Source organism: Cricetulus griseus (genome assembly GCF_003668045.3).
Source record: "Cricetulus griseus strain 17A/GY chromosome 1 unlocalized genomic scaffold, alternate assembly CriGri-PICRH-1.0 chr1_0, whole genome shotgun sequence".
Lineage (NCBI taxonomy): Eukaryota > Metazoa > Chordata > Mammalia > Rodentia > Cricetidae > Cricetulus > Cricetulus griseus.
In genome coordinates, this window is record NW_023276806.1 from 236054456 (window position 1) to 236075611 (window position 21156).

At 40.5% G+C, this 21156-nt stretch overlaps 1 protein-coding gene and 1 long non-coding RNA gene across 3 annotated transcripts in view; one reads left to right on the top strand and one right to left on the bottom strand.

Annotated features, from left to right (window-relative positions):
• Window positions 1-13829, top strand: part of LOC118239549 — a 54092-nt gene extending 40263 nt beyond the window's left edge. For both annotated transcript variants that reach the window (XR_004771967.1, XR_004771966.1), the window contains 2 exons: window positions 1742-1874; window positions 13203-13829. This is a non-coding gene — a long non-coding RNA (uncharacterized LOC118239549). The remainder of the gene's footprint in view (window positions 1-1741; window positions 1875-13202) is intronic.
• Window positions 1-21156, bottom strand: part of Galntl6 (polypeptide N-acetylgalactosaminyltransferase like 6) — a 1027971-nt gene that overhangs the window by 28648 nt on the left and 978167 nt on the right. The gene's annotated exons all lie outside the window — the stretch shown is intronic.

A 21156-nucleotide genomic window follows, 5' to 3' on the forward strand; every position in this document is an offset into this window, starting at 1 on the left:
AAAGGGGATGGGATAAGGGGATGGTGATGGGCAGGGGAAGAGGGGAGGGAGAGGGAACTGGGATTGACATGTAAAACAAGCTTGTTTCTAATTTAAATTAAAAAAAAAAGAAGAGTCAGGTTCAAGTTCAACAAACATTTGGGCCCCACCCAGGAAGCTTTTAGGGATCTCAGAGGGCACAGCGATTGCCTAGCATGCCGGTGTTCCATCCTCAGTACCCCAACTTGCCACTAGTCATGGTGTTTCATCCTAGCAATAGTAACCCTAACTAAGACAGTGAGGTAAATCTTTTGCAGAACTACGTGGAAAAGACAGGAGTGTAGTGTGGAGGGAGAACTGAGCTGGTTCTGCTCATGAGATACAATGGGGTTTCTCTACAACCTTGGTCATACACCCCTTTATAAAGTTCAGCTTGTCCACCTATTAAAAAACAACATTCTATTGTATGAAAGTTGTTTTTTGTTTGTTTGTTTGTTTTTTTGTTTTTGGAGACAGGGTTTCTCTGCTTTGAAGGATGTCCTGGAACTTGCTCTGTAGACCGGACTGGCTTTGAACTCACAGAGATCCACCTGTCTCTGCCTCCCCAGGGCTGGGAATTAAAGGCATGCGCCACCAACACCCGATTTGTTTGAAAGAATTTTAAATAAAAGGCCTGAAAGAGGCTTTAAGAAGTATGGATGAAAATCCAAAGACTAAGAGAAGAAACCAACACACCTAATGGGGAGATATAACTGGAGTCTTCTTTTCCAGACACAACCTGTTTGTCCTGGTTGGCTTTTATTGTCAGCTGAGGTGGGGATGGGTCGTTGGGGTGGGGAGGGGGAAGGGAGCCTCCACAAAAGGACTGCATCAACACGACTGCCCTGAGGCCATACCTCTGAGAGTCTGAGTTGATGACTGATATGGAAGGGCCCTGTCCACTGTGGGAGGCAGCATTTCTAGGCAAGTGGGCTTGGGCTGTAATGAAAGCTAGGTAAGTGTGATGCAGAGCGCAGGCTAGGAAGCAGAGTCCCTCCAGGGTCTCTGTCTTCAAATCAGTTCCTGCTCCACGTTCCTGCTTTGAGTTCCTGCCCTGGTTTTCCATCAGCAACTGAGTGTTTCCTGGAAGTGTAAACCCAAATTAACCCTTCCCTCCCCAAGATGTGTCTAGTCAGAATGTTTTATCATAAAAGCAAAGTAGAACAATGCTTGCTGAGGATGAAAGAGGAAATGACCAATTCTGAGGAAGACAGGTAGGTTGGAGCTCTTCCTAAAACCCGGGGCATTGCAAGGGAGTCTAGAGGATGAATAGATTTCAATCTAGAGAGTGAGGTGGGGTAACAGGAGGAGACCATAACCTTAGGATTTATTTAGTGACATAAATATTGAAGTTTGATAGCAAAAGTGTGTGTGTGTGTGTGTGTGTGTGTGTGTGTGTGTGTGTGTGTGTGTGTAGGTTGAACCCAGGGCCTCATAAAGCTCAGTCCACACTCTATCACTAAGTTGTATTCCTAGCTGCCCTGCTTTTTTTAATGAGGAAAAGAAAATGTTCATTTAGAATTGTTCAGCTGAGGGCACTTACAATCATCCCAGTTTTGTGGACAATCCCACTGCATTGTAACCGGGAGCCAGCTGAACACGGAGCTGCTGCCTTCCATCAAGCCTGGCCTTGACCACACCAGTCATGGATTCTCTTCATAGCTGGTTTGACTTGGTGCTTGTTGATGTCCACAATAACCACAAATGTCTTGTCTTCTGTCAGTTTCACATCTGGCTTGGAGATCAGGCAACTTTGATGAGGGCACAGTGGTCAAACTACTTCTGCTTGGGGCGTCTGCCTGAGGACTCTGCTTCTGGAGCCGCAGTACCTGGAGCTTCCAGAAGGCCAGTAATGTGTATGTTTTGACTTTGGTGGCTGTGGATACCTTTCCTGTTTACCTTCAAAGCCTTGTTTTTGACTTGGGAGGTGATGGAGCATCCTGTTTGGCTTTGGTGCCTTTTTGGTGAACACTGGAACGTACTTTTTAGGGAATGGCAAGTGATGTAATGGGCAGGCCTCAGTATAATGTTTGTCAAATGATGAAAATTGTATGAAAGGCTTGTAAGAACTGAACGGATGCATGCAAAATGCTTAGTGTCCTGTATGTTGTAAGTGGCCAGGAGATGTTGGCTGCCATTTGTTGGCTCATTCAGGAAATGGGGTGATGTCACAGTCACATCACACATGCGTTATGCTTTCAACACTTCAAATTCAAGGAAGTTACAACCAAACAGGTTTTGCTCCATCACCTCAGGCCAGTTCTTTAGTGTGTGTTTCAGTTAATTTTGGAAATATTACTTCCAGTTTCATCTCTCTTCCCCCTTTACCCTTAATCAACTCTTGCCTGTTTTAGTCCTAGCTACTGCATGTACTTTCCCTTTCCTCCCCCTTTCAGCTTCTCAGGCCTTTGACATCTACTTATAGACTTCAAAAATGTAGTAAGACATATATAACACAAAGTTTACCATTGTTTTAGAATGTTCAATTCAGCAATATTAATTATTTATATTTATAAATTATTATTTATTCCCAAGGAGTTTTAATTATGTAAAACAGTAGCCATTAACTATTAAGCAATAGCTCCCTGCCTTTGACAATGTCTATCCATTGATGATTTGAATTTATGTGTCCTAGGTATTTTGTATCAGTGGACCACACTATGTGTGTTCTTTTGTGCCTGACTTATTTCACTTTGTATGGTACATTCAAGGTATCTCTGTTGTAGCACATATAAAAGCTTCATTCCTTCTTAAAACTGAGTAATATTCACACCCACCCACCCACCTTTGTTTATTCATGTATTGATGGATACTTGAGTGATTTTCCACCTCTTGGCTACTATGAATAATGCTCCAATAAACCTTGGCATACAAATCCCTGTTTTGAGTTCTCCTGGGTATACACTTTGGACTAGAATTGCTACCCCTATAGCAAATGATAATTCTGTACTTTACTCTTTTTTAAGGACTGCCAAACAGTTTTCCCTAGAGGCTGCATGTTATATGCTTACAAATAATGTACAACAGTTCCCAATTTTCACACATCCTGCCAACACCACCTCTTCAGTAAGTGCCTTTCATAGGCATGAAGTAGTATTTTCCTTATGGCTGATGATTTTGAACACCATTTTATGATCATCTGTCAATCTTCTTCATAGAAAAATCTGTTCTAGTCTTTTGCTCACTTTTGAATACAGTTGCTTATATTTTTATTGTTGAGCTTTAGTGTTTTTCTATATTATGAATATCAATCTCATGCCAGATATGATTTGCAAATATTCTATTCTATTCAGGGAGTTACCTTTTTACATTAGTGATAGTGTACTTGATAGATGAAAGCTCCCATTTTGATAAAGTCTAGTATATCTAGTTTTCCTTTTGTTACCTGTATTTGTGTATGTATATGTGTGTTTCACATTTAAGAAATTGTTGCCAATCTAGTGCCATAACATTTCCCTCTATTTTTATTTTCAAATTTATTTTATTTTATGTGTATGTGTTTTGCATATCTATGGATGTACAGTATATGTGTCTTGTTGTCTGGGGAAGACAGAGAGGGCGTAAGATTCCCAGAAGTGGAGTTTTACATGGCTGTAAGCCACCCTTGTGAGTCCTCTGTAAGAGCAACAAGTATGCTGTCATCTTAATTATTATACCTGAAACAACACTTTTTCCAAATGACGTCGTATCCTGCTGCATGAGTGCGTAGATGCATCTGTATGTTTTAGGGCCCTCGTTTATCCCTTTGCTATATAGTACATTGCTAAATACTAAAATTTCCATGCTCAAAATACCAGTTCCTGACTAGATCACCAACAAAGCAGCCACATACAAGTATGAAAAGTATAGGTGAGGCAAAGGAGTGGGAATAAGAGGGCAAAGACAATAGCTGGGAAAATGGCTGGGGAAAGAGCTTGAAGAAGACATGGGAAGGACAGTAGTGTCAAATCTATAGGAGGTGGACTGGAAAGATGACGGAGTGTTTTAAGAAGTCACCAGCGACCATTAGAGAATAGTTTCTATGGGGTGAACGGACAGAGATGACAAAGCACTCACTTGATTGAAAGGAACTTCGAGGTCAAAATTATGGTCAACTACTGGAACCTTCTCTTTCTAGAAGCCAGATCACAATGGGACTGATGGATGCAAGGCCAAAACAGAATTAAAACGGACACAGTTATTTTGGGGACGTAGTGACTTTAGGCTGGAATTATCTATGAGCCATAACACAATTCGTTTGAGGCTTCAAAAAGTAATGAAGTACTTTTAGAAATGACAGTCTTTAAAGGCAAAGCAACACAAGTGCTCAAACTACCCTGACTGGACTTCTCGCTGCTTCAAGTTTTGTCTGACAGCCACTGTGCTGTTTTCATTTCAGCAGATCCATCCTATCTCTAATTGTTCCATGCTGGTGGCATCCAACGGCTGTTGGCAGAGACCAACTACTGCCTTTCCTTGAAATGATGCCCATAGAGATTGGCTTTCTATCTTGCACACATTCTCTTCTGAATTTACTATAAATGTAATTGCTTTGGCATCTCTCTCTTGCCCTGGGACTTTCTACAACTGCTCATTTCAGAAGGCTGGCTTACATTATACAAGAGAAACGCGGGCCCATGGCATAAAGATTGCCAGGGGGCCTTCAGATTCATATAGACTCTGCTCCAAATAGTCTTTTACTGAAACCAGGTCTTGCCACTTAAAGTTAAGTATTGTATTATTAGAAAATCATGTACAACCTCAAAATAGGAACTTTTAAAGTTATGGGTCATTTGTCAAAAACAATTCCATCCCCCCTTCACAGAGCTAAAAAGGGAAATTTGTATAAATAGAGGACTTCTTTGGAGGTTAAATAAGTAACTCTTCCCCGACAAGAGGAAAATAAACCAGGACAGCCCTTTTAACCCATTTTATGCTGGACTGGATTCTTTTGCACCATCAGTTCACGACTTGCTTGACCTATGCCACTACTGTGCTGTGTAGTGTTTCCATTTACATTCACATCTGCAACCTTGAGAAAGCTAGTGGGTGACAGGTAAGGTTTGTATCCATGGCATTGATTCCCAGGCCTGTGCTCTTGATACCACAGATGGTAATAGTTATGACTCATTGACTGGAAAAGTCTCATTTGGGGCTGACAAATTGTGGCAAATGGCTTACTGAGCCTGAAAGAATAGACGGGGATTACTAAGAGCTATGAGTCCTTGGGTTTCATAAAGAAGTACTTTGTCAATATTTGCATCAGAGTCTGGGGCACTAAAGTAGAGTTAGAAATAAATTGCTGGCACTTAGGGGGACCCTGAGGGATAGGGAGGTGACAATCAGTTCACTGAGTTCCAGGACTCACAGGGAATATTTGGTGACTCATGAATGTCTTCATAGGTGGTAAGTGAGTGATGAGAACAGTAGGGAGCTGGAGAAAGAACAAGACTGAGAGCTGGCAAAGGAGGGAGGAAAGGAGAGATGGAAAGGGAGAGAGGGAAAAAGGAGGGAGACAAGAGACTGACATGCACAGAGGCAGACAAAACAGACACACAGAGACAGATACACACACACACACACACACACACACACACACACACACACACACACACACACACGGCAGAGGGAGGAGAGGGAGATGAAGAGAATTTCCCAACTTTTCATGGACTATAGATTTTGAGCCTTGCTTTTTAGAAAATGCCCTTTCTGAAAAGGCATTTGGAAAAGGCAGAGTAGCAGGGCTCTTATCCCAATCTATGTAATTCACTGCAAAACAAAACACACACACACACACACACACACACACCACTTTCGTGCTCAGTCACCACATGTGCCCTACTCTGCTTGGCTCTGCCTGAATGAAAATGTATTCGAGCTCTTTCCCCTTGCCCCAGAAGATTAAAAAGCTTTGCCAGTTTAGATTTACTTTTTAGAAAACCAAGAATGTAGAATAATTTGCATAAGAATTTGAATCCTTGGAAACAGAATTCCTGCTGTAGCTTGAATCTTCTTGATGTTCAGTGTTGTAATGTCATGAAATCAGAGAGGAAGCATTTTCTTGTATATTGTGTCACATGTGCACCATTGGGACAGACACAGAGTCCAGTAGCTGGTTTGGTCGAGAAAAGTCTCTTGAAGGGTCAGGTGACAATTCTTCATGTGGAAGACAGCAAAGCAGGTATTTTGAAAAAGTTGTATGTAGGAGTTAGGGTATTGAACTACTTTACTGGAATCCCTGTTTTCACAAACGTCAGATGTGTGAGATTAAAGTGGGAAGGGAAGAGGAATAAAGAGATCTGGTGGAAAATTTTCTAGTGAAGATTTGAGAAGAGCATTGCAGAAAACTGTAGCAAACCTAACCACAAGGGTAGCAGAAGTCATGAGACGTGTGTTTAGCAGAGAGCTACTGACATCTGCCAGTCTGTCAGTCTTCCATAGGGAGAAGGAAGCTATAGGCAGAACACTTTCTAACATGCTAGCCATCCTCCTTGAGTCTGTTTCTGGACCTTAATCCAGGGATGGCTGCTCTGGAGGCAAATGCACAGCAATATAGAAGTTGGCTCATATGCTATAGGACACTGTTTCCCCTTTTAGTTCCCAAATGTGGGATGTAACCCACACAACGGAATGCAAGTCACTAATGCTGGCTATCATGTTTCCAGGGTTGTCCCTAACAAAGTGACAAGGATATATCTCCGTTGCCTTCACCACATCATGTTAGGCAAGTACCTGATCATTTCACTGGCATCTGAGCATTTGATGTTCCTCAATTTTTTCTCCCGAAGTGTATATGTTGTGAATCCAAACATTTCTCCCGATGGCTAGACTCAACTGTGCATTGCCTGTAAATGGGGCTTTCTGTAGTTCTAGTAGAATCCTGAAAAGCCACTTCCAGCATTGTCCTCAGTGCTAAGGTCAACAGACATAGGCTTTGAAGATGAAGCACATTTTAGTACTTAAAAACATTACTCACGCTAGCTGTCTCCATGATCCTTCCTTTGAATTCAGGTCAGTTGGCTGAAGGGTAGGGAGGTTTAAAACCTACCTAATATACACTTGCTAAGCTCTTGTGTAGGATTAAAGATTGTTCATTAATGAAGGTCTACAGTCAAATTATAGGGCTGGTTCTGAAAAGCACGCAGTTCCTTAACCCTGGACAGAAGGGCAACCAAATCCCCAAGATGCCTGGTAATCTGTGGCCCTTTAAGCTTCTCTAGAGACACAGTCTCTTGAACCCATTCTTGAATTTAATAGCCAGCTCTTTAGGAAGGCCAGCAAGTAGTACCCAGCTAAGATAATTCACGGTTGAGTTTCCTATTATAAATTTCATCACTCTTTTACTCACAAAATACACGACCTAGGTCTTCAAAGCAAAACCCAACCCAAACTAAAAAACAAAACCAGACACTTGATCAATTGCTTGGAACACAGAGCTTTTACATGCAGCTTTTGTAAAGTATTTCACTAGACCCCTTTCCTGCAAGAGCTTTCTGGGAGCCTTGTTTTACTAATCTATGCCATTTCTGTTCTGTAAAGCTTTAAATTGAAGAGTGTTACTATGTTTGTGACCTACTTTTGTGAAGTCAAACACTCGGGGAACAGGAAGAGTTGAGTTCTAAAAGGTTGGGCTCATTCTGAGCCACACTGACTAGCATCCCACCGTTATCTTCCATGTCAAGGGAAATTCATGCACAATGGATAGGGGTGATGGATTTTGTTTCCCTAAAAAGCAGATATGCTATTTTTGTGATGTCAGAAATTTGACCTCAGGGCATCCACTTCTGCAGCAGTTAAAATAATTTTAAAGTACTCAACAGGGTCAGTCAGCATTCTGAGTGTTAATCACACATTTGTCTCTCATTTGCACATTTTATCTAATTTCCTTCTCAAATTTCTTTCAGTGTGGTTAGTCATGTCAGATATAATGAGCAGATAGTTTGGGAATGGACTGGTTGGGATTTGGCTAGTGTAGGGAGCTGTCCCTGCATTCTGAATCCGCCCCGTTAGAGGGGTCTCCGCAGTGCCGGCGATGTTAACAAGTTCCCGGGTTTCGGCACCAGATGTCCCGCGCTATAGTCTCGCCAGCAAGAACCACATAGGACATTCGGATCCTTCTGCAGGAAAGCTTTAATGCGTCTTGAGAGGAGAGCATAAGCTTACCAGAGCGAAGACCCCGAGCCAAGAATCCCGTCCCCTAATAAAGGCTGGCAGCCGCTGCCTGGGACGTGTCACCCTATGATTGGCTTCAGCTCATCAGGCCATATGAGCCACGGAATAGGCAGAGATCAAGGAAATGGAAAATTACCCAGCGCCTGCGCAATAATTTACATTCAGTGCCTGCAGGCACCATCATTGTAATGGAGAATGCAGGGACGGCTCCCTACGGGCTAGAGATTGGGATGTAGCCAAAGGAGACTTACCCTTCTACTGGGAGAAAGTAAGATTATTTCCCACTAAATACAAAGCAAAGCAGAACAAAGCCAAGACTAAAACAATACTGAACAAAACAAGTTTCTAAGAAAGCTAATAGCCGGGCTGAGGCTATGCCTCAGTTGGTAGAGTGCTTGCACAGTATTTCTTCGTCTCTGGGTTTGTTCCTTGGAACTATATAAGCCAAATGTGATAGCACACACCTTGCCATCCTAGCATCAACAGAGTATGGGTAGGAAAGTCAGAGTCATCTTTGGGTACATAGAGTTCGAGACCAGCCTGGACCACATGAGCTCCTATCTCAAAAATCACTTTCTCTTCTATTCCTTCCAGTCTCTCTTACCATTTCTTCCTTTTAAAATTCTTTGTGGCTTTGAGACAGGGTCTCCCTATGTAACCATTGCGGTCCTGGGACTTCCAGTGTAGCCTGGCTTACATTTATTGTTGTCCACCTACTTCCATCTCCTGAGTGCTGGGATTGTAGGTGTGGCCCACCAGGCCTGTGTGTTTTCTGAGGCTTCTCTATGACTTGCAGATGACTGCTTTCTTTGCTATGCTTTTTCCCTGTGAACACACATTGTTTTAGTGTCCCTTCCTCCTACCTGTGTGACATCTTCCACTCTAAATTACTCCCCAAAGAACTTTGTTTTCAAATGGTACTTAGGGGTTTCACCATAAGAACTTTGGGGACACATGACTCAGTCCATTAAAAATGGTGCTTTCTCAGTTATCATTTAAAGTGTGTGTGTGTGTGTGTGTGTGTGTGTGTGTGTGTGTGTATTTGTGTGTATGCTGGGGGGATGGCACACCACTTAAGATTGCATGCTGCCATTGCACAAGACCCGACTTTGGTTCCCAGAACCCACACCAGCCAGCTCACAATGGCCTATAACTCCAATTCCAGGGGATTTGCTGCTTTTTGGCCTCCACAGGCACATGTAAGCACTTGATGCACATAAACTCATGTAAACAGATGCACATACATGTGAATACAAATAAATAAATATTCCAATGGAATTTACACTAACCAATTTCCTGCACACGTCCTCTGGTGAGGAAGCTGAGCCACACTGACAGCAAAGACTAGGGCTAAGGATAGTAGAGTCAATGTCACTTCGGGGGCAGAGTGCCTCTCTCTCCTTTTCCTCAGTGGTTCTATTCCAGCAGAAAATGCACTATGGAATTGAACTGTGGACAGGGGAGGGATGGGTTAAGAATCTGGGGAGCTTGTTCTGCAGCAGTTGGTATCTGCCTGGGTAGAAAGGAAGTAAGGCTGGGAAAGATTTTATTATACATCCTGAAAGAAATCCAAGTAGACATTGATAGAAGTATCCTCTGTGCTTATGGTTTGGGAGTCTTGATATTAAATTGTTAATATTACCCATAGTTAGATACAGATTTAGGGCAATGCCTATCAACATCTCAATGAATATTTTTTTAATTTTTAGAAATAGAAAAATCTGTTCTTAAATTCATATGGGACATGAAAGGATCCTGAAAATTCAAAATAAACTTAAGGAGATCAACGTTAAGGAAATTGTACTTCCTGATTTGAGGTTTACTACAGTAATTAAAGCAGTACATAAGACAGGCATAGAGATCAATGCAGGAGGCTAGAAAGCCCAGAGAAAACAAAACAAAACAACAAAAACCTTCCATACAAGGTTAAGTGATTTTTGCCAAGGATGCAAAGAAAAAACAACAACAACAACAATCTTTTCAACAAATGATGCAGAAAAATGGACACCTGGAGGCAAAACAATGGTATTTGATTTTACCTCAAACCATGTAGATTCACCAAAGGCCTATGTATCAGAATTGAAACTGTAGAGCTGTCAGAAAAAAACAAAACAAAGACAAAAAATGAAACAAAAGAAATATAGGAGTAAATCTTTAGGACATTAGTTTTGGCAATTATCTTCTTTTGGACACTACACGTAGATCACAGGTAATGAAGAAAAAAAATAGATGAATTGGACTTCATTGAAATAAAAAGTTTTGTACATTGAAGGATCATTATCAGAGTGAAAAAGCAACCCATTGGATTGAAGAAAATATTTGCAAATAACAAAGAACCCCTATAACTTGATACAAAAAGCAACTAATCCAATCCAAAAATGGGCAAAACTCAACTACTTGTATCTCCAAAGATGATACATGATGGCCACACACACACACACACACACACACACACACACACACACACACACACACCATGTGCAACTTGTTAGCCATTAGAGGAATTCAAATCAAAACCACACTGAGGTGCTGTTCCACAGTCACTAAGATGGCTCTTAAAACGAACAGAATAAAGACCTTCTAGGGTAAGGCAGTGAACTACAAAGCTGTCTTTGGGTGCAGTGGTGAGAGACAAGAGTCAGGATAACAAATACTGGATTGTTTTCCAAATCAAGGTTGGAAGTGTGCTGGATCAGAATAGGGACATGGGGACAGCCACAGGAATAGAGGGACAAAAGAATAAAAGAGCATGGAGCACTTTCTCCAGTTACTGCTTCTCAGACAGGGAAGGGAAACACTGTCACTTCCTTTAATCTTCTCCGACTGATCCTGGGGATTAAACCCTCAAGTGTAGGCTCCTTACTAAGAAGATAGTCAAATAGAACCAGAAGAGATATTGAAAATAACAGATGCACAAATCGTAACACAGAAACACAATAAACGAAACAAGCAAGGCAACGTAATGTCTTCAAAAGACTGATCTAAAGATACATAAATGGTAGAAATACTGAAAGAAACTAGGCAAGCCCATGGAGACCCAAACAGTACTCTCTTGAATGATCAGTAGGTTGCTGGGAAAAAAAAAAAAAAAAAAAACAGGAAGGAAAATTTAAGATTCCTAGAGCAAATGAAAATGAAAGCATAGGTTATCAGAGTCTTTGGGATACTGCAAAGGCATCCAAAGAGGAACACTTATAGCTCTAAGTGTTCACATAAAAAAAAAAAATCGTAGAGATATCAAATAAATAACGCAAAGATACAAATCCAGATCTTAGAAGAAATAGAATAAAGCAGACATGGAGACTAAAAGAATAACACAAAGAATTAATGAAGCAAATAATTGGTTCTTTGAAAATACAAAGAAGATAAGAACCCTTAGTCAAACTATCCAGCTTACACTTGTGCCAAGTGTCTCTGCACCTCAACTCCCACTTTATACATAAGGGAAAAGCTGTGGCGATGTGCCGTGGTGTCTGTTTTTCCATGGTCACGCATAATTGTCCTGGGAGAAAGAACCCTTGGGAACTTCCCTGAAGGACTAAGGTTAATAGCGAAGCAATGATTGCAGCAAAAAGTGGTAAGCATTTCTTTGTTCAAACTCCGCCTTCTCTAAGTTCCAGGGTTCCATGGAAACACAGCTGAGGTAGCCACCTCCAAGCTTCCCGGTTTGCATCATTAGCGATTGGTAACCAAGTTAAGAGGTTTCCAATGTCAGGGGAATATTCAAATGAGCTGAGAAATGCAAAGCCAGTCTGCTTTTGACTTTCACCAGCAATTTTGCTCTTCACACAGGGAGGAGGGAGAAAGGAAGAAGTAAGGGAAGGAGGGAAAAAAAAAAGCATTGGAAGGTTGGGTCTATGGTGTTTCTTTGCTGTGCTCAGTTTGGCTGAGGTATCGGATGGATTAAACACTTGACCTCTGCACCCTGATTTTCGCTCTGCACCCTGATTTTCGCATGCAGTGTCACAGTTGGGTCTACCACTATTGAAACTAGTTTTCCCCAAAATTTAGTTTCTTTACCCCAGTACAAAGAAGAACATGTGGTGCCCATTTGGTGGCAGCTGGGGGGTGCCTTTGGCTTTCAGTGAATTCATGGGAGGGAAGAAGCCAAGCTGGAAGGAAGGGGCATACGGAAGCAGGAAGTCTCTTTGCAGCAGTGGGGGTGGGGGTGAAAATTGGAAGAGTCCGCTTAGTAAACCTTTAAATTTCTATTCAGAATGAAAAATTGTACATTTTCAGGAAGGGAAATCCAGTTTTCCTCAGGAGGGAATGAATATTTGTTCATTTTCACTTAGGTTTAGAAGGAAGTTCACTATAGTTTTTTTTTTTTTTTGATATAGGCCCCTGTACATTTTCGTTATCAATAAGTATAGCATGTGCAGATCTTTGGGTAATCCCACACTTCCTTGATCTTCCAGAGACTCCCTAGTCCCTGTCAGTCATTAATTTGGATGTGTAACTTGTTACCTGTGTTTGTTCCTTTGTTTGTTACCACAGTTATCAGGGCCATGATCCCTGCCAGCACTAGCAGGGGACTTCTGCTAATAATGTGCTATGTCCCAGACATGCAGATAAAAGCTTTACTTGAGTTATGGCAGCTAATTCTGAACAAACCCTACAGTAAGGACTGCTATCCTCATTTCACTGCTGAGAAACCAGAGAAAGGTTAAAATGATTTCTGTTATTTCATGTTTAGCAAACTCAGAAGCTGGGATGTGACTAACCAGAGTGCCTGGGAATTCAATGGCAGTCAAGAGATGTGCTAGCTTGTGAGGGACTGAAACTGATCACACCTCATTTGTCCTTGAGTTCACCACACATTGCACACTCCACTTTGCACGTGACCGAGTGAGCTTGAGTCATGTTTGCAGAATGAGGGGAACTAATGGATGTGTAGCCTTTTACTAACTCCAAAATTGAATTGGAAAGTGATTGTAATTATGACATTCTATTTGCTCATTGTACAGTTATAGCAAAGAGTCTATTGGCAAAGGGGGATGAATGATGAGTTTGCACTTCATTTGATTGCACAGGCTGGGACTACCGAAGAACAATGGATTCTGATGCTCTCATGACCTGCTATGCCAGGATGGAGGAGGTGTGGAGCCACCAGAAATTATCACACTCACTGACGGCTGGATAAAGAGCTCCTGGGTTTACTTCATGACTGACTTTTTTATGTTGCTGAGAGTGATTACTGCCTCTGAGGAGCTCACGACTCATCCTTTGTGATTGGTGCCATTAGTTCAGATTGCTGCGTCGTATCTTCTGCCACGGCGATTTGACTCTCCCCCGACATGTGTCAATAGTGGCTCTTTTCCATAAACACTTTTTCTTTATACTGGTGTGGGTTTACTACCATGTTAGGAAGAGCTATATAATCAGGCAGCATGTCTCTGTGTGTATTTGGAGGGTTCAACTAATTACAATAAGCATTTTTGAGAAGCATCCATTACTCGATACATCATACTTTCCATGGAATTATTTGTTTTAAAAAGTTATTTTGCTTACAGGCAAATAAATGATGGTTGAAACACACACACACACACACACACACACACACACACACACACACACACGCCATCTGCTTACATGTTATATAACCTCTTGTCTCATGTTGTTCTACATGTGCAATATCTAATAAATATTTCAAATACAAATTTTGAGTAAAATGCTGTATTATTCAGGCATTGTCTCACTCAAATATCTTAGGGTGATATGATGTGTTTTAATACACTGTAATGAATTTAGCCCTAGGGTACAAGTAGTAAGAAGATGCTGATGTCTGACTATCTCTCCAAAACCTGCTGATGTGTGCATGGTTTCTACATGCATCCAAAAGCAGTGCATTAAAGAACAATAACTTTACTATGAAATTCTCTTTTCCTTTATTGAGACAAGGTCTCATGTCACCTAAACCGGCTTTGAACTCATTTTGTAGGTGAGGGCAATGTTGAATTTCTTTTCTTTTCTCTTCTTTTCTTTTCTTTTCTTTTCTTTTCTTTTCTTTTCTTTTCTTTTCTTTTCTTTTCTTTTCTTTTTGTAGGCTGTCCTGGAACTAGCTCTTGTAGATCAGGCTGGTCTTGAACTCACAGAGATCTGCCTGCCTCTGCCTCCTGAGTGCTGGGATTAAAGGCATGCGTCACCACCACCCGGCCAATGTTGAATTTCTTAATCTCCTGCTTCTTCCTCCCAAGTGTTGGGATTGCAGGTGTGTACAACCATACCTAGCCTTTTGAAGATTTCGATGGGCTGATCAATGAGTATAGAAAGCCGTCAGTGTTTTGTCTTAATCCTGTATTAATTTCCAAATCTTCCAAAATGTTTTGCTGGAGACTTTTTAAGTAAAATAGTCAATCTCAAGTCATTTCACCCTTAATGCCTTGTTAAACTCCTCAAAAGGAAGGAGAGAGGGAAGGAAGAATGGAGGGAGGGGTACACACATACTGAGAGAGAGAGAGCAAGCAGACAGACAGACTGACTCTTATATTACCAATATCTAGTACCTTCATATCCACACATACCCTTAGTCTAGATGTATCACTCTTTCAGGATGTTTATGTTATTCATAATTCTGTCAAATGTCACTTCACTGTATTTGTGTTGTCTTGTGAATATTATAATCTAACACAGTTGTTCCTCCTAATTCCCCTTTAAAAAATTATCTCTATGTAGCCCAGGCTGTTCTAGACATCTTCTACCTCAGCCTCCAATTTCTGGAATTAAAGGTTTTAGCCTAGGCAGCTCATTTTTGCTAAAAGAAAGTTTCAGAAGGATGATTCTTGATTTTCTGTTCTTTCTAAAGTTCCTACCCAGACTGTGTGTGTATTCCAGAGACGTTAAAATTGATCAAGGGTCGGGGTGACGATTGTGCAATGATTTCATGGTAAACATTTTCACTTATATTTGTTCCAGGGGGTTATCATCCAGCGGTGACTATTGCTTGAATTAGCATTCCATTGGGTGTAATACAAAATGTTGACATTTGTATTTTTCTTTTTGAATTATTTATCCAGACATCTGCATAAACAACCCTCACCTACGAGGACTCATTAGGCATTGGGAAATACATATGGCAAAGGCTTAACTGTTTGCTTTTAAATGTCAGATTTTTAGTGTGGTGGTTTGGTGTCCTGGTAACTTTTAATGATGGTCAACAGGTTTTACTGTTTTACTGCTTTTCTCCTCCTCCCCTCAAAAGTGTTTTGTTGTAAGCATATAGATTTTGTTTTGTTCTCTTTCTTTTTTAAAAACTTACATATTTTAGAAAAGATCTCTTACAGCTGTCCTAGAACTCACTATGTAGACCATGATGTCTTTGAACTCACAGAAATTCACTTGCCTTGGCAAGTGCTAGAACTAAAGTTGTGTGCTACCATGTCAGAATAAATTTGTATCATTTTGTGTGTGTCTTGGTTAGGGTTTCTATTGCTATGAAGAGACACCGTAACCATGGCAGCTCTTATAAAGCATTTAATTGGGGCTGGCTTACAGTTCATCATGATGGGAAGCACGGCAGCACACAAGCAAACATGGTACTGGAAAAGTAGCTGAGAGTTTTACATCCATGTCTGGCTTGAGCATTTGAAACATCAAAGCTCACCCCCCCCCCCCCAGTGATGTACTTCTTCCAATAAGACCACACCTACTCCAACAAGGTCTCAACTCTTAATAGTGTCACTTCCTATGAGCCTTATGGGGCCATTTTCATGCAAACCACCACAATGTGTAAATGCATTTTAACTACTACTTATATGGTTTGCCTTATCTCATTTATAGCAAGTCTGATTCACTTATGCTTGGCTTCCATATATTTTGAACACACTAGGCTTTGATACTTTCTCTCTTCAGGCCACCTTTACTCTCCTGGTCTTACAGTTGACATCAGATATGTTTCCACATATCTTTGATGTATTTATTTAATGAAGAATTCCATAGTAGAAAGTCAAATGTGCTCACTTGTGTGGTGTTGATACTATTTGAATTTGTTGAAGAGAGGAAACTGATGTAAAGGTCCTATTACCAAGACTGGTTGTGATGGTTTGAATAAGAATACTCTCCAGGGGCTTACACATTTGAAAGGATTAGTAGGTGTGGCCTTGTTAGAGCAAGTGTGTCACTGAGGGTGGGCTTTGAGGTCAAAAGCCCATGTCAGGCCCAGTCTCTCTCTGAAGCTCAAGATGTAGTTTTCAAATTCTTCTCTAGCACCGTGCCTGCCACGCCTACCACCATATTCTCTGTTGTGATGATAATAGACTAAGCTCTGAAACTGTAAAGGAGGCCCTAGTTGAATGTTTTCCTTTATAAAAGTTGCACAGGTCCTGGTGTCTCTTCACAGGGACAGAACACTGACTAAGACACTGACCCTAATTGAGTTTAATCTCCAGAGTTCACGTGATGACAGGAGATAACCTAGTCTTTTAAGTCTTCCTGTGACCTTCACATAGTGCTGTGGCATGTGTTGGTTCACACACACACACACACACACACACACACACACACACACACACACACACACACACGAATACGTAAATTAATTAAAATATTTTAAAAGACATGAAACTATTTTCAGGAAAAAAACTCCCAAAGTCAAGACTTAATTACAATTTTGAATTCAAGATAGGGTGTTTAAGGCATTTACTTTTTGTAACTTTATTTTGTATATATATGTGGAGACCCATTTTTCCTCAAGGTCTGTTGGCCACCTGTCCATTAAGACAAAGGGACAGAAGCAACTACAGAGAGCTTTGGTCAGCCTGTGAACATGACAGAAACAGCCTTCCTGGAGACTGATCCAGTGAGACAGCTTGACTTTACTCCAGAGTCTAGGGATATATAGGACTGGGGACTGTAGCTGGAGTCACCTAATTTACATTAAACAGCATGCTCCTATCATAAGGCTCCGCGTACAATGTCTGGTTACCATATGGGCAGCAGGAGGAAGCTACTTCAGAAAACTGTGTCAAGGGTCATACTAGAGACCCTTGAGGTTTCCTCATTTTAGATAATGACTAACTTTACCCCTTTCTAAACAATACAAAAGTTAGTTGTACTTTTCTCCACTCTTCTTCCATTGCCCCTGTGTCTAAACATACAAGGTATTTGTTTTCTCTTAATTAAGGGCTGTGGGACAATCAGCAAACTTATTCTGCTTTCGGTTCACTTTCTCCATGTGTTTCTTGAATCTCCTCCACTTTGTTAGATCACATGACGTTGACATATTCTTATGCCCTTCTAATCAGTTTCTATCAAACAAGCCCTCTGCCAACCTTCTGCAAATAGTCAGTGGCTTCTGGTGTCTGTCGTTGAGCAAGTTTCTCAGAGAGGCTTTTTGGCAAAAGCAATCTGGGCTGGAGAGGCTCAGATATTAAGAGTACTTTCTCCTTCTCCAGAGGATCTGAGTTTGGTTCCCAGCACCTACACAGTACAATGCACAGCCTGTAACTCCAGGGGCTCTGAGACCTTCTCTAGCCTCCACAGGTACCCGAGCACATACATCATAGACATGTATGATCGAGTAAGTAAAAACAAAATAAATCTTTAAAAGCACAGCTCTCAGTTATTGAATGTCCATAAACTGTTTTTCAACAGCCTTGATGCTTGGAGGATAATTTGGTTTGATATAAAATCTTTGGCTGGTAGTTTAATTTTTAAGAATCTTTATAATGCTGTTTGTTCCTCTGCCTTCTGGTTAAAAACAAAAATTCCTGCTTCAAAATCTCATTAATTAATTTTTTTGCTTTGATGTGCACATTTTCCCCCTTATCTGAAAAACACAATCACTGTCTTCAGAAGCATTTCCCAATGGTGGCTCCTGAGTTTCCCAAGCATGCTGGCTCAAATCTTTCATTGTAACATTTCCTTGAGTTAGAGGTATAAATGCTTTCTGTCTTTTTGTTTTGAAAGGAATGTCTTCTTCAAGGGTTTGAGGTTAAGCCTGCTGTGCTGGTGCAAATCTTCGATGGAGTCTTTTCTTCCTCTTTAATTTCTTGTTAGCAATCCTCTCCCTCCTAGCCTCAATTTTCATTACTTCCAGGTTTTGGCTTTTTTTAATCTTCTCATTAAACTTCATTTCTGAAATATAAGTGGCTTTCCCTGTTCAGCCCTGAGTTTTCTCAACAATTTGTTCACAAAGTTGTGTCTGATACTCCAATCGCCTCATCTGTGAGGTATTTTAATTCTGATTGGTACACTTCTTCAAGCTTTGATCGTTATAAAGATTCTTCAGCTCATTTTGAAAATTGCTCTTTATTGCAGTTTTTCTCCTATAGCTAAGTGTGTACATTTCCTTGCTCCATGTGTACTGTTCCATTGCTCTCTGGAACTGATTTGTCTCATCTTTATCCTTTGTGGAGATGTTTTGTTTGTGCTTTAACAAATAAAGCTTGCCTGAAGATCACAGTGCAGAGCTAGCCACTGGGATGGTGTATGGGATTTCATCACCATCTGTTTTTTATTTTCCACATATAAATGAGATAGCTCACAGGACTATTAGGGGAAAATTCATGTGATTCATGTGGAGTGTTCTTTACTCTGGTTGTTTTCTTTCTTTCTTTCTTTCTTTCTTTCTTTCTTTCTTTCTTTCTTTCTTTCCTTTCATGTGTGTGTGTGTGTGTGTGTGTTGTGTGTGTGTAGTGTTAAACAGTATTGTCTTTTCATAAGTTATGTCTTTGTCTCTCCAGGCTCAGTGAGTCACAAACCTTCAGGCCTCTGACTATGTGTCTTCTAGTCTTAGAAAGGTCTTTCTTGTTACCTTCAATGTGTTTGTGGTTCTGTACTTTTAAGTTCCATCTCAGATCCTGCCTTTTTGGTAGTTTTTGTTTGTCTCCTAGGATCTCTGATGCTTCATTTGAGATCCAACTCACAGTGGATTTTCTGCTGCTTGAGCTAGGTGAAAGGATGTGTCTCTGTCTCAAGAGCAACAAAAACAACAGAACAAAAACCATACAGCAACCCAAGGCCTCTTGGGATGTGTCTGAGATCCTTGTTAGCCAAGGCTGGTCACATGACTTACATTCCTAAAGTCCTTTCTTAGAGTCCTATTGTCTCTATACTGGTCTCCAACTTGGATCAGTGAGGAAGGCTTTTAGTTTCATGGTTCATTTTCATATTTGATTGTGTTTTAATGATCTGTAAAGTGCCTGATCTTTTTTATGGGTGTGTGTGATATACTTGTTGATTCCAGAGTTCTGTCCTTGTTTACCTTTATAGTAGCTTCTATTCTCTGCTGGGATCACTGAGAGTCCACAGCAGTCTGGAACTCACATTACACAAACTCATCTTCCATAACTCCTTGTCATTCAGTGTTGTGCCTGATGACATCCATGCTTGCTTTTGCTACCCTGAACGTTTTGTCTAGACTTTATGATGAGAAAACAAAACAAAACAAAAAAACAGTGGGTCTTCTGTTCAGAGTAACAGAAATCTTACTCTATTCTAAAGTAAGATTATTGTAGAAATGTTATCTTTCCTTAATATTCCACAAATTTGTATAATTAAAGTAAAAACAAATGTTCAAAAGTTCACAAAGGTAAGTTAAATACTAAGATGATGAAATTATGCTTATATTTTAAATTTCACATGAGCCAGGGAAGTATACATTTAGTGTATAAACATATACCAAATACAAATATATGTATATTTTAAAGAAGAATAAAATCCATGTGTTTTTCTCTCTCTGCTGCCTATTCTTACTGTGTCATTGTTAATTTTGTGACTGTGCAGACTTAAAAAAAATTATTTTCAAAGTTGGTATCTCCTTCAGAAAAAAGAAAAGACAAAGTTTTCCTTTTCCTTTTCTTTTAAGACAGGGTCTCATGTATCCCAAGCCAGCCTTGAACTTCCTGTGTAAACAAAGACAACCTTGAACTTGTGATCCTTCTGACATGATTTTCTGAGATACAGAGGCATATATTCTAAGATATATAGGCATACACCGACACATTCTATTTCTGTGGTGCTGGGGACTGACCTCATGTTTCATGCATGCTAGGCAAGCCCTGTACCAACTGGGCTATATCTCCAGCCCAAGATGAAACATTTGATAGACATGTTTATATATGCTATGTGTAACAGAAGAAACATTAATTAGTTAGGCCTGAAGCACCTCTGATTCCATTGTGACATGAGACAACTTGCTACTGTTTGGACACCAAGCTGTGCAGTTTGCCCATCTGAAAATATGGAACAAAAATTACATTGTAAGACATTCTTGGATATCTTCATAGTCCATTATAATGGGAGAACTTAGAAAACCCATAACATATGAAAGGATAACTCAATTCTGTATTTATTCCTACATCTTTATTTTATTGAGCTCCTCAGAGTTAGATTAGAATGAAGCACTAGCATTGTTTCTGAGAAACTAAATGATAGATTAGGTCAAATCTAAGACATTCAGAATGACAAATTATATTGAAATGAATACATAATTTAAGCTCTGGTTTGATGGCACACGGTGTGTGAGTGACTAGAAGAGTAGCTGTCAGGGAGCAGAGGGACAGTCTCATTTTGCAGCTTTCCCCGTCACAACAGGTTATAGGGGAACTCTGGGAAGCTGGCCTGACTCCTCCCAAGATGATGCTAGGGGCTGCTGGTTGTGTAGAAGAGCAGAGGCTTTTATCCCTGCACCCCACATTAACGGAACAACATAGACTGTGTTCAAAAGAAGCAACATCACCCTGATCTTACAGCTAATGTATCTCTCAGTGCTGAACTTCCTTCTCTGGAAGCTAACACAGAGATATTTGAAGAATTCTGGGTACTGTGAGAAAGGTAGCAGCAGGAGGAAGCAAACAGGTTAATAGATGTCAAGAGCAACAGCCTGGAGCAGCACTTGTTGAGGGGGCCCGACTTTATGAACATTCTACAGTTCAGGTGACATCCATCTCAAGTTAGGAACTGCAATAAGCAAAGTGGTTTCAGATTGAGATGAAGTTTTGAAAATAAAGATTTAAATTTTTTTTGTGAAGTTTCAAGATGACAAAT